Raw genomic sequence first — 14,971 nt, 5'->3', positions numbered from 1 at the left:
AAGGCATTTGAACAGTAATTTACAACCAGGCCACCTGAGTGGCTAGAAACCCTCTCCAACTGCCCCCAGGGGACAACACAATGGTGGGGCTCTGTTGGCCATTGCCAGCACTCCAGTGGAGGCACCAGACACGGCAACCTGAACCCAGCATAGCACCTGCATCCCAAGGAAGAGGAAATTTACACTAGAGACTTTTTTCCCTATTAACAGTATCTGAATGAAAGAATTTGAGCTGCCCACAGGAGGCTAACCCCAACAGGGAGTGGGGTGGAGGGGGAAGGTGCAGGCAGGCTGCTGCCCATGGCCCTGTCTGCCCCAGCTGCTCCCCTGTGACAGCTCTCCCTGCAGCAGGCCAGGAGGGGGTAATTACAGAGAGAAGAGCACACAGGGAACAGAGCAACCAGTCATTATAGTGTTGGTGACATCTGTGGAGGGGAGAAGTCTCACAGAATAAACTAAATCTTAATTATTGAAGAAAGACTAATCAAACAGGAGATGACTTTTCCCCCTTGCTCTTTTTTTCTTGTTAAATACACAGGTAAGAATGTTTCCTCTTCTGAAGCTGTAGAGGCTAAAATCTAGGTCAGGCTCCCTGCACTCACATGGAAACTGGAATTTTTCCTTTTGCCGTGCTGTCAGTCACTGGAGCGTGAGCATTGTTAGACTCGTTTGGAGTATTCTCCAAGCTGTCATCACAAATGACTGGAGCTGCTTAGGTGGAGTTCAGCACTTCATTATCCAGAACAAAGTTTGCTGTAATTTCTGTTGGGTTGGCTCTCAATATGTAATATAATCAGGTTGGCGAGAAGAATAATAGCATTAGAGAGGCACTTAAATGTATATACACTACTCCTCTGCTACCCTACAATCACCTGGTAAGTGCCTGACTGAAAGCTCATTCAAATTAAATCCTCTCTATTGTGGATGTAATTTACACGCTTCCAAAGAGTTGGGCTTTTCTAAAATTTTGAACACTAAGAAAATATGGAAAACACTTGCCCATTTTTATCCCACATTCCTAACGAAAAGTGGTTTGCCCACCTATCTGGCAATCTTCCCCATCCCCTTAGCATAACTTCTACCCCAGCTGACTAAATTCAACACTATTGCATAGAACATGGAAGTGCTCAGGAGTGCTCTCCCCTGCACGGGTACAGAACAGCATCCCACTGTGTCCCCCCCAAGCTGGGAAACACAGCAGCAGTGAACCACAGTGAAGCCCCACTGGGCCCATCCCAGTTACCTACCCAGGCTACTGCAACCTGAGCAGAGAGTGAATTGAAAATGAAGGCTACAAAACTATTAAGGAAAAGATAGATTGAGTTGGCTGACAATAAGTTACTGTACTTTTATGTCAGCAATCACCCAAGGCATGTACTACATCTTCTTCCTCAACATTTCCTGGCAATTTCCCATTACTCTTATTTTAAATAAATCTAGTTGTCTAGGGAGTCTAGATGCATTTTAACATGAACCATAATAATTTATAAGCAATTATAGAGGAGCATGTACGTCGTCTCTAAGTAATTTGTCTTTCTGATTGCTGTCACATGAATAATTTTTTGCATTGCGCATCTGCCTGTTATAATTTTTATAGGGATCTGTCAGCTACAGCAATTTATATCATGGCATTGTTAAACATGTTTGCCTACCTTGTTACCTGAAAAATCTCATTTTAAATTGAAATCATCTACAAATAAATCATTAAAAAAAATAATTCACTAACTAATGTATTAAATTTATTGCTCCACAAAGCAGGCAATGCTTGTGACTGTAGGTACATAGTCAGAAATAAAACCACCATTCCTCTAATACAAGAGTTTTATTTTTATGTATACGTTAGCTGTAGAACAACAGAGTCCAAGAACTGATATCCATCATGCTCGGGGTTTGCAGAAACGTAGCAATGATAGATGCACTCCATTAAGAATGTCCAAAGAGAGATGCAAATTTTTTAGAGTCTTAAAGGGGAGAAATCAGTTACAGCCTATGAATTTTTGGCAACTTAGTATTTTCAGATCTTGATTCTGGAGAAAAGGGAACACGCCCTGCATTTGAGCACACACAGTAAAGCCTTTAGCAGCTTTGGCTCGTTGTGACTGTCTCGAGGGTCAGGGTGTTGGATCAGCCTCACCATATGTAATTGGTTTCACATCCCTGGATTTTTGACTGCACTGTGCTAATGCTACTGCAGTGCTTGCAGACCTCTGCCAGCTTCTCATCACAGCCTGGCATTGCCCTGTGAGATGTGAAATCAGCAGAGCCCAGTGTGCATCCCCTGTCTCCTCCCAGAGCCCTTCCCTGCTCCTCACACCATGAGCTGCTGGGGACCTGAGCTGCCTAAAAACTGCTAGCAGCCACCACAACCTTCCAAGTATTCTTTAAATACTCCAGTGCCCAGAGCCACATTTGCTGGTCAGAGAACACATTGCAAACACTCTCTTTGTGCACTGTTCAAAATCACAGATGTTACCTCCAAAGCATGGTGAGATCTCTGTGTGTGGAGCTCCCTCATCTTAGCTGACCGACCAAACTGGATGATGAAAAAACTCTTTGATAACTGTTTATAAAAATTCACTCTACTGAGAGACATCTGAGCTGGTATCTCTGACATGAAGAGCAAGTTACTTGGCTTTACAGGGGAGAAGGAGAAGCCCATGCTGGCAATACTCCAGGAGGTAGTGGAGGGTGGCCTTGTCCAGCAGCAGAGAACATTTCCAAGAACAGGCAGGAAAAACCAGGGAGGAGGGGGAAGTTCAGGTAAAGTGTCTCACATCTCTTTTCTGTGAGTTTTACCCTCCTTTGAATCAAGTAGACTCTAGGTTCATGGAGAATCAAATAGACTCTATGTCCATATATTAAAGTGCATTTTAGAAAAAAATTCAAATAGCTGTCCCCTGAGGGACACAAAAGCAAAAAAATCTGTATCTGTTGGAGATAAGACCACTTAGAAAATAACAAATCTTGAGCAAAACCAAGTTCATTGTGGTTCAAGATGGGTGGATTTTGCCATGCTTCTCCTACAACCCTGTCAGTAACTTTTACTAATTCTTTTCTATGACAGTAACACCTTTGTTCAGCAATAAAGCAAGGGTTTTTTTTTCTGTAGAAACACAATATCTAAGAATAGGATCACTCACTGACTTTGTAGTTTCTCTACTCTGATCTCAATTTCTGAATATTTTCCAACAAGAATTAGACTATTAAACTTACTGGTGAAAATGTTTGGGACCTTCAAGGCATATAAAAGTGCAAATATTCCAAAATTCCTGAGTCAAGTAATGATGAGTGCAAAAAATCTTCACTAAATTTAGCAACATGCAAATGTTTCTCCAAATCTGGGCCAAAAATAAGGAAAAATGCATTTTAACATCCATATACACTATCTTTTTTTCCTAATTTTGATCAAAGTTCCAAATTTCTGTAGGATGAACTAAAAGGTTTTTCAGACTTGTGTATGTTTCATTTTTTCAACCAGCTTTTCTTATGATCCACAGCTAAACAACCCAACTCAAATGTCAAATATTCCAGCCGAACACTCATCATTTCCTTTGAGGTCAAACTCACTGTAAATATATACTGCCAGAGGTTCAAATAACCACAGATTGCTCTGCCCTGAATTACGTAAGCATATGGAGCCAGGAGCATTTTAGCCTTGTATTGAAAATACAAAAGAAAGAACATACTGGTAGATAGATCACCAAAATTCTCAAGGGAGAGAAAAACCCCTGAACAAAGTCTCAGCTTCCAGGAGCGATGGCATATTAATGAGGTCAAGGCTTAGAAATTATACGAGAAGAATGAAAATGCTGCAGCAGCATGAGTAGAAGTGACTGGACAGGGGCATTTCATCCTGTAGCACTTGTCAGAGCCAGCTTTTCAGGTGGCACTTTATCACAGGGGTTTTTGGGAACGCTTGCTGATGGAGAGGAGAGCAAATCACAGTTGGCAGCTTAAGATTTTGCTGGAGACAGGGAGGTCTGAGACACATTCTGTGATGGAAAGGAAATCTCTGTTCTCATCATATTCTTTGCTACCTCTTCCAAGTCAGATGTTCCCAGAGACAGATGGAACCTGAAGTGCCCTTCCAAAGCTGTGCTCTTTGCGCTCAGCTGATCGCTCTGCTGAGCACAGAGAAAGAGAGGGGGAGGGCACTAAAGCAACTCTTTAAAATGCAGCATATTCACCCTAAAAATGAGTAGTTGGTGACCTTGATCTCCTAATCACTTCAATCACAGGTTTTTAAAGAGCCTGTGTTGAAGTAAACAGTACAGAAATTGGAACTTTAAAAAGTGGTTTGGTTTAAAATATTCAGTGTAATGCCTTGATTCTCTGCAGCTGTCACCATGTTAGAAAACAATGTAAAAGGCACCTTGAAAATCAACAGCAGTAGAGCCAGGACACGAACAATAAAGAAAATCATAGTTCATGGCTTCACACTTTCATGTATTTTGTGAAGTCCCAGCCATGGGTTCAAGGCATGTGCCCCAGCCTGTCCTGCCTTCTCAGCCCCCCCAGCACTGCCTGGCCCCCACCCTTCCCACTCCAGTTCCCCTCCTGCCACGGGGCAGCAGGTTTGGAAGAGCTGTAGGACAGGTCATTGACAAATCTCCTGCCTCTGCCCAGCCTCCCTCTTTGCTCCAAGGCAGTAAAGCCAAGCAGGCAATCTGCAGCGAACAAGGTATCTGAAATACTAAACTTCTTTTCTTCTTTGAGGATCTATAAATTAATACCTATTTCTTCAAAGTCAGCCATGAACTAACATGATTAATTTAGCACCAAGTAGCCTGGGAACATTATCTTAAGCAAGGAAAGACTGTTGCTCTAGATTGAAGTGGCCAGAACAGGTACTTGATGTTACATCTGCTTCTTGGACTGAACAAGTAACAAAACTTTCCTGTTTAAATCCTAAAATTTAAATTCCATAAATGAACAACTCAGACAACCAAAAAGTCAGTGCAAACACTAGTATGAACTCAAAGGCTCTAAATGAGTGTTCATCCAGATCTGAAACCCATCTAAAGATGGGTTTTTCTCTTCTTGTCCACAAAATCTAGTAAACAAAAATACTTTCCTTTTCCAAGCTTCAAAATGGGGAAAAAAGTCCTTTTTTTTTTCTAGCATGTTGCACAGTGTGTGTTGCCATTTTTGTTAGCTTTTTGGATTCCTGAGGGAATTAATGAATGATGGAAAAGCTCAAAGAGAAATTTCCCAGCATCTCTGATACTTCTTTGGTGCACAGAACTATATTCAGGGAAAGGAGATAGAAGAATCAGTATCTAAGGGAGAACAGTAACTGATACCAATAACAAGTAAAACAGACTGGAAATATTCCTTTGCATTTATAAATAAAAGTTTTATCCTAACACAGTTTCAGGTAAGGAGCAACACACTGAAGACACACTTTATATCTGAAGGTATGTGCATTTAATATTTTAAGTGCTGTTGACTACACATGAGCTTTTTAAGAACACTCTCCAAGACACTTTCAATATTCACCAGCCAACTACATTAACCATGTGAAATTTCACACAGTTCTGTTTTCATGTCTTCAGCACCACGCAAACTTTGGGAACAAAGCTGTATTCATTTCAATAATTGATGAGTCTCTTTTCATTAGTTTCTTTGAATAAAGTTACTGAAGGTAAAGTAAATGAAAACTAACTCCCGGATCAGGCAGCTGCAGTCTCAAGTAATCACAGAATTAGAAAACTCTATATCCACTGCTTGTTATTCCCAGAAGAGAGTAGTAGGAAAGAATTGTGAATAATAAGAATTTAAAATTAAAGAGAATGAACCTCTATTAACTTGGTAGCCCCTGTGGGGTAGAATAACTGGTGTACATACACAAGATTATTTTATCTGGCATCTGTTTTTCAAGTATGTGGACAGTTTGAATTGGATCATCTGTTCTGAGGGCACAGTCCTTTTGAGTTTGGATTAGGTTAGGAAGATGGGCTCCCTGTTGAATAAACAGGGCTAAATTCAATTCTTCTGCTGTCTGTAGAGCAGAATCCTTGAGATACACAGGCCTGTTCTAAGAGCTCCTACCACACCTCCCCTGTGGCAGAGGCAGAGCGCTTGACAGGAAAAGAGAGCAAGTAGATATCAAAAGAGTTCACCACCAGAGGAAAGCAGGACTGAGTTATTCCTGGGGATGATCTCCGTGGTGTTTGTGCAAGGTTTAAGCAATCATTCACTGGAACACCTCAGCAGGGACATTTCTGGTAGCCCAAATTCCCCATTTACCATGGGCAGCTTGTGTCTCACCAACGCTCCTGCCCATCTCACAGCCAGCTGTGCCATCATCGGCCCTTGGGGCAGAGCCAGATTCCAGACCTCCAGGGGTCTCTTCCAACCCACCTGAGCCTATGGTTTGTCCTACCACCAACACAGCCTTTCACAATCCACAGACACATAAAGGGAGCCTTTCTCACAAACATCTAGATCCGGGTGCACACCTGCACTGTTCTACTCATTAGTATTTATTTTCTAGCTTACAAAGATGCAATCAATCCATCAGGAGATTACCAAAGGTTTTACAAAACTGGCTCCTCATCATAAAAACACTGAGTAGAATGAATGTTTTGGGGCTTGGATATCTGTGAAGTACTGGATGAACACATAGCAATGTTAAAAAAAAAAAAAAAAAAGACAGAGAGAATGCCCAATTTTCAATCGGGACATGCACATGAATAGAAGGGAACAAGTCAAGTTCATCTAATTTACTTGCAACAAATAACTAGCTTTGGTCATTTGCGTCAACTGCATATTTACCTTTGGATATCTGGACACACTTGCCATTTTACAATTGCTGTGCCATTCTTCCTGTTATCTGGCATAGATTATTTCAGCTGCAGTGAGCCAATTACCATTTCCACTTGCATGACAGGAGGACCTCTGTTTGAGAAGGTTGTGACCCACACTCTAACCTAGGTTGTAATTCCTCCTCTCATTTTAATTCATTATCTGCATGTATGCAGCAGAATTTAAACAGGAAACTCTCCTGACTGCATTAGATGGAGTTTCAGTAAAATGAACATTCACAAATCAAAAGAGTATTTGCTTTTATAGGATAGTCATGAATAGAAGTGTTAGTGGGTTATTTGATTAAAATTTCTGTAAGTGATGAATGACGAAATGATTTCCAAATTAGATGTTTTTAAACCGTAAACATTGTTCTTAAGACTTATTTCTATTTAGAAGAAACAAACAGGGTTATTCTAATTGCAAGGCATTATAATTACATGTAAGAAAGAAAAATGAAGGATGATTGGAAAATGAGTCATTACAAGAGCTACCTGTGCAACAGACGTGTCTCTCTAGGTAAAGTGGCAATGCAGTGCTGTGCTCTGGAACACAGAATTGCACATTTGCGTAAGAACACCTTTACATTTACATATCCATTTTCTAAAAGCTGCCGGTTGCAAGATCCTGCAGCACTGCATCCACCAGCAGCCTCTCACCTTCAATGAGAACAAGGGTCATGCTGATGGGACCACATCCACCCCCTTTTCTGGAAAAAAGGCCCTAGGGCGGGACTGCCATCACAGCCCCCCCATGGCCTGCCAGTTCCCCAAATCCCCACCCACTTCCAGATGAGTTGTGAGCAGTGACTCTGAGCAGGACTGGTCACCAGTAGCACCACTCCTCTCAGTCCCCTCTCAAGCTCCCATTCCTGAGACCTTGCTCCTCCCTTGCCCCAGCCCCAGTGATCATCCCTTATTGGGGTAGAGGGGCCATATTGTCATCAATGGGACTACAGCTCCCAGTATGATCCCATTCCTAAGGACTTCAACCTATGTAAAATCATTTTCCAAAGTCTTTACTCAGGAGATTCATCAGGAGATTCAGAGCAGAGACAACACTGACTGAAATCCCACAAAAACTGGCCCTGCTTCAAGCTGACATAAAGCAGTGAGTGACTGTTTTTAAATGAGAACCACCATAAAGCAGACAGACCCCAAACCAGCCCAGTTTGCATCCTTCTCCTCACACTTCCCTGTAACTTCACGAGCCAGAAACAAAACTGGCATCAGGAAGATTTCATTTATTAGTAAGCAAAAGTAACAAACTGCAAATACTTCATTACTAATACATCATTTGTTCAGAACAGCACAAAACAAACAAGTCTGTGTTTTATTCATGGGGCTCCTGTCATCCTCAATGGCCCCAACTCACTGCAAAACATGCAGCTGCTGCTTACTCCACTGAAAGGGGATGGAAGATGGAGATGTTTGAGCTCCAGGGCTGAGGCTGAGCAAAGGTGGGAGCTGAGAATACAGGAGGGGAGCTGGAGAGCTCTTGGAACCTCAGGCCTTTCTTTGGATGTCAACACATCCTCCAGGTGGGACACTGCCCTGCAGCCCTCTAATCCATCAGAGCATCATTATTAAATCATCACAGCACAACTGTAACACTCTGAAACTCACCGTAAAAACCTTCACCTGAGCTACTGATAAACCAGAAAAATCGCATAACTGGAGCAACATGTTTAATTAATGTCTCTCCACTGGTTACCCAATACTCAGTGAGCAATGTGGAGACTGCTCATTCGCTCGCTCACTCCCAGTTTCTTATCCTAACCCACATTCCATCATTTCCTGTCCCAGCCTTGGGAATTGACTGCCATGACAGCTTGAAGACAACTGTTTTATTAATATTTTTAAATTATTAATACAGCAAAGCACAGATGTGACTACACCTGGATTGACCACTGTAAGGATCACACCAAAGAAAACCACTATGTTTTCCACTTAGGAAACCCTGCTTTGAAACATGGAAAATCAGTACCTCAATTCTTAAACAGGAAAAACCTCACAGTGATTAGGGAAGACAGGACAGAAATGCAAAGCTGGATCCCTTCTTTTTCCCTCCATCTTCTTCATAGCGAGGGGGCTCATTTCCAAGCCTGGCTGAAGCTACCTCAGTAAGTTTGAGGCTGCAAATGTGCAGTGCCTGGGGGACTCCCATCCCTGCTCAGGGCAGGCTGTCCCTGCTCCTCTCAGAGGGCTCCTGCTGGTCCTTGATCCTTCCCTCACTGCCTCTGCTAAACCCAAGCAGAATTCAGCAAATAGTGGGGAAGTTTCCCAGTGGGGAAGTTGGAGATGGGAGGGAGGATTAATTATGACACACAGTGCTGTGAATGGATGCATTCCCAATTAAAAATGCTCTATTTAATTCAACCCAATTTTATTATTGTTTTGACTGTATTATTTTTTTCAGCTCACAATGACAGATTTTTCAGTTCGGCTGACAGAACTGTCATCTGTCCAGCTCTACATCTGAAGGAAGAGGAAAATGACTGTTCCCAGCTGGAGAGGAAAAAGCACACAGGAGGCATGTAACCTCAGGGTAGGGATTTTGGGTACAGACAGGGAAGTGAAATGAGAGGTGTCTGACAGACTAACACGTGTTACTGGGGCGCAAAAAAAAAAAAAAAAAAAAAAAAGCAGTTTGAATCTGCTCTAATCAAGGTTAAAGCAGAATTGCAGAATTTAATGGCAACAAATCATTCTTGTTTTCACAAGATACAGCGTCCAGCCTCAGAGGTGTGGATGGCATCCAGCTCCCACAGAGATCAGTGCACCCCACACAACCTCTGCATCCTGCAGCGCTGGGGGACGACACTCCAGGGAGCACGTCCCCACAGCAAACCCTCTTTGTGAGAGGGGAAGAAAAATAAAACAGAGAGAGGCTCTGTTAGAAGCAGGGATATGAATCAGAAATAGAGATGCAGGCGTCATGCAAACTGTGTTAAGGGAACTGCTGATAAAGGGGACTGCTTCAAAGATAAAGGCTGTCGTATTTCTGTTAAAAATAAGACTATCACAAATGCAATCATATTTTTTCATGTGTCACTTGTGAAATAAATGATATTTCACTGGGAGGTTGACAGTGTAAGAAACGCAATTAGAATGATTTACATATTAAAGACATTATTATGTCTTCATTGTAAATATTTCCATCATGATGACTTTGAACAGAATCTTTGCAAACAGAAATATAAATATCCTCATGCCATATTTCACATAATCTGAAATCATGCTGTGTCAAATTGTCAATTTTAAGAATTCTCCTAAGCTATTACAAATCCCATTTTAATCTCTCCATAGACTTGTCTGCTTTTACATAATTGAAAATAACCACTGCTTGTAATGTGTTAATTTTGATGTGCAGTGAATAACATGGTGCCAGAACCCTTCTAGCCAACCGCTGTTTTGAAAAACTACTAAGCTTTCCATCTCCAGACTGCCTAGGGCTGCATAAACCTTTACAATGCAATTTTTTTTTTGTTATTGATTAATGCTAAATATTCCAAAGTATGTCATCAAAATCATGAGAGTTGGATTTTTTTTCCTCTTCCCTGGGACTGATTAGTGTGTCTTCAGTAAGAAAGATAAGCAAATACAACCTCATTAACAAGCTAGCAACTTTAGATAACAAAAAGCACCGCTAATAGCCCAGTTGCTATTGAACAGCTTCTCCTGATAGAAGAGACAAATCCACTCAGCAGGAGTCACAGACCCTGCACTTCTTCCCTTCTCTTTGCATTTAAAAATAGTCTTGGCACTCCAGAGAGCACGGCTAAGATGAGGGACGTGAGGGATGACAGCAGTGTTCCACCAGACCCAGACCAACAGACATGCAAACACAGGCATGGACAGAGGGGGCTGGGGTTACAAGAATACACTGCAAGAAGAGTGACTTGCAATCTGGTTTTGCAAACTCTACATTAATTAGGAAAGCATCTCCAAACTTTGTGCTGGGAAAAACATTTACTGCTAAATGACAAGTGTAGACTGAATATTAAATATTATGAATTTTTAGTTCTCTGAATAACTGTTAACCCAACATTATTCCTATCTACCTTGGGTTTTTAAATGGAATTACATATAGCCTGCAGCTCCAAATCTAAATGAAAAATGGAGCTCCAATTGAACCTTAGGAAAAAAAAAAGGCAGAAGTTAATGAGATTTAAATTAGTAACAGCCAAAGCTTTCCCTTAAAGAAAACATTATTGATTTTAAAGAGCTACCTAATGAAAAAGAATGGCACTCATTTAAGACTTTGCATGAACTACATTAGAGTTTCATTTGTAATAATAAATAAGGATGTGCTTTACAGTCCAATTAATCAGCAGAATTTATGTACATATTTTTATGAGTTAACTACACATTCCCTAAGCCCTTAATCACAGTTTTGGGTGAACTGTTTATGGTAGTAGAGAAATTACCATTTCTAAAGCCCACACTGTAAAGATAATTAAGTACCAGTTCCCTATAAGAGTTAAACACCTATAAAATTTCTGCATTTATAATCCATTCTTCATTTGAAAAACGGAAATTCATAGTGTTTCACTTTATTCTTCATTAAAAAATGTTTATATTTTCAGTTTAAGTAACTGATTATTGGAAAAATTTTCCTCCTATGAACTCTCTGCAGCTTTTATACCCTACAAACAAAAAAACATTACTGCCAGAAAAGGCAATACCTGGACTCTTTGTAAATTCCCTGAATAGGTAGGAAATTTGTTGAGCTGATGGTTTCCATATATTTTCATTCAAACATAATTTCATACAGTCACAAGATACTTCATCATATCAGTACAATTCAGGAATATAATGCTGTGATCCTATGACAGTTAAATATGGAACACTGGTGACCATGCACAGTTTCTTCTCTGAGAGCTACTGAGAAAACAGATGAAGTGCAAGGTCCCCCAAGCAAGTTTCAAATGACATTTAAACCCAACTACTTCTACAAAAAGTAAGCATGCCTGGACCCAGTCCAAACAGAATTTCACCTCATAATTAATTAAAGCTCCAGACAAAACCCATAAGAACAACAGGAACATTCAGTTCATTTGCTGAGATACCTGAAAGTGCTAAAACTTTAAATTGCTAAATTCCCTATGGATGCTGAAACCAAGCTCACCTGGAGGAATCTCCAGCCCCCTGCCTGGTTCCTCAGCTCCTACACTGGGAGGTATCTGCTCAGATTCCCAGTTTAAGCCTCAGCACCACCTCCCAGGGCTGTCAGTGTGCCACCTGCTCACACACAGACTGCCCTCCATCTGCTATTGATGACCACAGTGGTGTTTAACTCCTCACCAGCTCTAAAGACAACATTTCACTCCAACAGCAAACCAGGAACAAAGGTAACTGCAATTTCTCAAGGAAGCAAGCAACAAATGTCTCAAGCTCATGCATGCCAAGATGACAAAGAACATGTAAAGGTGCCCCATATGGTACAACAAATACCAAAATCCCAGCACGGCACTTCTCTTTCAATCCAATTCACTGGGACAGCACTTCCCAGGGGAGATCATACTTGTCCAAACATGTCTGAATGGTTGGGCTTCATCTTTGCTTTGTTAAGGCAAAAGATAGATTTACAAAGAGATGCATTTATTTTTAATAAAGAACATTCATACACATTAATTTCACCTGCCACAAGACTGTGCCTTGAAGAGATTCTTTAAAGTAACTGAATAAAACTTAATCCATCTGTTTCACAGAACTAAGAATTACATCTGCCTCTTTGTGAGCTGATTTACAAATCCCTGGCATCCTGCTGTGGCCACCTTCTCATGACCGTGGTCACCCTATTCACATTGTCATCACAATTCAGAGCAGTAGTGCAGCTTGGAATCAAATCCTACATGACCCTCCCTCACCTTTCCCAGTCCAATCCATAAAGTGGATTGCCTCCCAGAGGTAAGCCAGCTCTCAAACACATGATCTTTGGGTGGAATTTTGGAAATTGCAACTCAGGTACACTAGGTTGGTTTTGTACTTTGTTCTTCCCATTCTTTAATAAAGAAGTAAATTAATAAACATGAGCATTATATTTGTGATATTGCCTAAGGCATGACAAAAACTACTGAAACTGCAGGAGCTGCATCCCTGAATGGATCTTAAGGGAAATAATTAATAGAAACTACATTGCTTGTTCCTCTAAACTATGTATTTTAGTAATGTTCAACAAAACTCTTTGGAGAAGAGAAGGCAGTCCCTCCTTCCCCACACAAATGTGACTGGAGTACATTGCACGTTGGTGAGATGCACCACAGGGCCCCTGTGAATGGGCACAGTGACTCCTGTAACCCCAGCTGGGGTTTAGATCTAAGCCAAAGGGACTAAGAACTACTGTGGACTGAGGGCATCAGCTGGCAGTTGGAACAGTCCTAAACTGAAAAACCTAGGCTAGGTCTGAGGGAAGCAATAAAGAGCTGCTACTTACCCTGCTGCCATAGCGATTTTCACATGCTTGTAAGGCTAACATCTAAAATGTTTCTCTTGCTTTTATTTGATTCCACTTTATACCACACTGTTTCTCTTCTGTTGTTTTACATCTGATTCAGAGGTTATTTTCTGGTGTGTTATCAACCACAGCTCAAGAACTCCCATTTTAAAGCCTATTTCCCAGAAAACCAGTTTGTACAGCTCAGGCTGCTCTGACAGTAGGCAGCCTTGTACTTCTTCTTAACATCCTCCTGATTTTAATTACCATTGCCTACATTCAATGAAGAAAGTTTACCACATCCCTTCTGACTTTTGAAACTTTCACAAGTAACAGGCTTCCACAAGATTTTTTTCTTTTTTTTTCTCCCTTGTGTCTCCTACAGGTAACTTTTTTTTTGCATTGCTTCAGAGTTTAGCCAGGTTCACATGCTGTCTGTACAATAGTAAGATATGGAATTTCAAGTTTGATTTCCTCCCCAAGAGCCCTTAGATGAGTGTTTGCTCTGTTTTATACATTCTAGTGGGAATTCCTACAAGTACCTTGACCTTTCCTCTCTGCCAGCAGGAGTACGGCTGCTTTTATTGCAGGGAGACAACAACAAAAAATATCCTGGCTATACAGACCCAAGGTTCCCTGGTGGAGTGATGTACAAGAAAAATAGGAATTCTTTGGGGATGGAAAGGCAGTGTTCACAAAGAGGTGGCTGAATCATTCAAGCATTTTTTATGCCTGTAACTTTACCAAGTCTCTTTTGAGCTTTGACAAAAGTTTCATAGTCAGATGAGACCAAGTGTTGGGCTCTTTAAGCATCAGCTGCAAATGAAAGAAGTCCTCCTACAAAAAGCATCTGAAAATCATTTCTTTCAGCTTTGCCAAGGCCAGGCATTCCCTGGTGTTGTGTCCACCCAGATGGTAAAGGCTATCTTAGGACAGCCTTCTCAAGGAGACAAAGTCTGCCCACCACTCAGATTAATATGCTAACAAAATCCATTGGCCATTAAAGATGTTTTAATCAACTCTGATTTCTTTTGTAAGAAAAATTATGTATTACAGACTTTGTCAAAAGAGCTTTGTTAACACTAACACTTGAAAAACAACTATGCTAATATGACATTTCCCATCCACTTGTTCTGTACTTTTATGCCACTTAGCAATGAACTACAGCATTTCTCTCCCAACCTCTAATATTTGGCTATGGGAGTATGTGGGAGGTCACTTTTTAAATTATTTTTACTGTGCTAATTTATTGTCATTTTTGACTTATCTATAATACACTTGCACTTTAAACCTGCCTAAATGTGCTATGTGAAAAATAATATTATTGGTTTACTAAAAATGGTTACCACTAAAAAATGTTATTATAATAGTAAACTAATACCCTAGAAAAACCATTTGGGGCAAGACCATTTCTACATGTGTCATTTCTCCATGCTTTCACACAAAATATGCCCTGGCAGTCACTTGAGCACACAGAGCAGCTGTTAAGTCTTAGCTCAGAAACTTAAATGAAGCTGAAAAGGGAAGTCTTGGGGAACTCTGGCATTAAAAAATAATATCTTGCTGTGACACTGGAACTACATTTATAAAGGGGACCAAATGGCCATCCTTTCCTAACTAGCATTTTTTAAATGCACAGGAGTTTCCAAAAAGCATCAATTCTGCAATTCAAGCGTGCAAACTTGCACAACCACTGAGGTTCAGCATACAGCACTTGGCCATCTCC

General features: G+C 40.9%; 1 protein-coding gene across 14 annotated transcripts in view; it reads right to left on the bottom strand.

Annotated features, from left to right (window-relative positions):
• IL1RAPL2 (interleukin 1 receptor accessory protein like 2) overlaps nt 1–14,971 on the bottom strand; it is a 348,789-nt gene that overhangs the window by 172,310 nt on the left and 161,508 nt on the right. Inside the window, exon 1 of one of the 14 annotated variants that reach the window (XM_053990447.1) lies at nt 603–621. The exons of the other annotated variants lie outside the window; for them this stretch is intronic. The gene's annotated coding sequence lies outside the window, so the exon portion shown is untranslated. Of the gene's footprint in view, nt 1–602; nt 622–14,971 lie in introns of those variants that run through there. 14 annotated transcript variants of the gene reach the window in all.

Source organism: Vidua macroura, chromosome 14, assembly GCF_024509145.1.
Source record: "Vidua macroura isolate BioBank_ID:100142 chromosome 14, ASM2450914v1, whole genome shotgun sequence".
NCBI lineage: Eukaryota > Metazoa > Chordata > Aves > Passeriformes > Viduidae > Vidua > Vidua macroura.
Note: the sequence above shows the minus strand (reverse complement) of the source record. Positions and strands in the feature narration are given on the sequence as shown.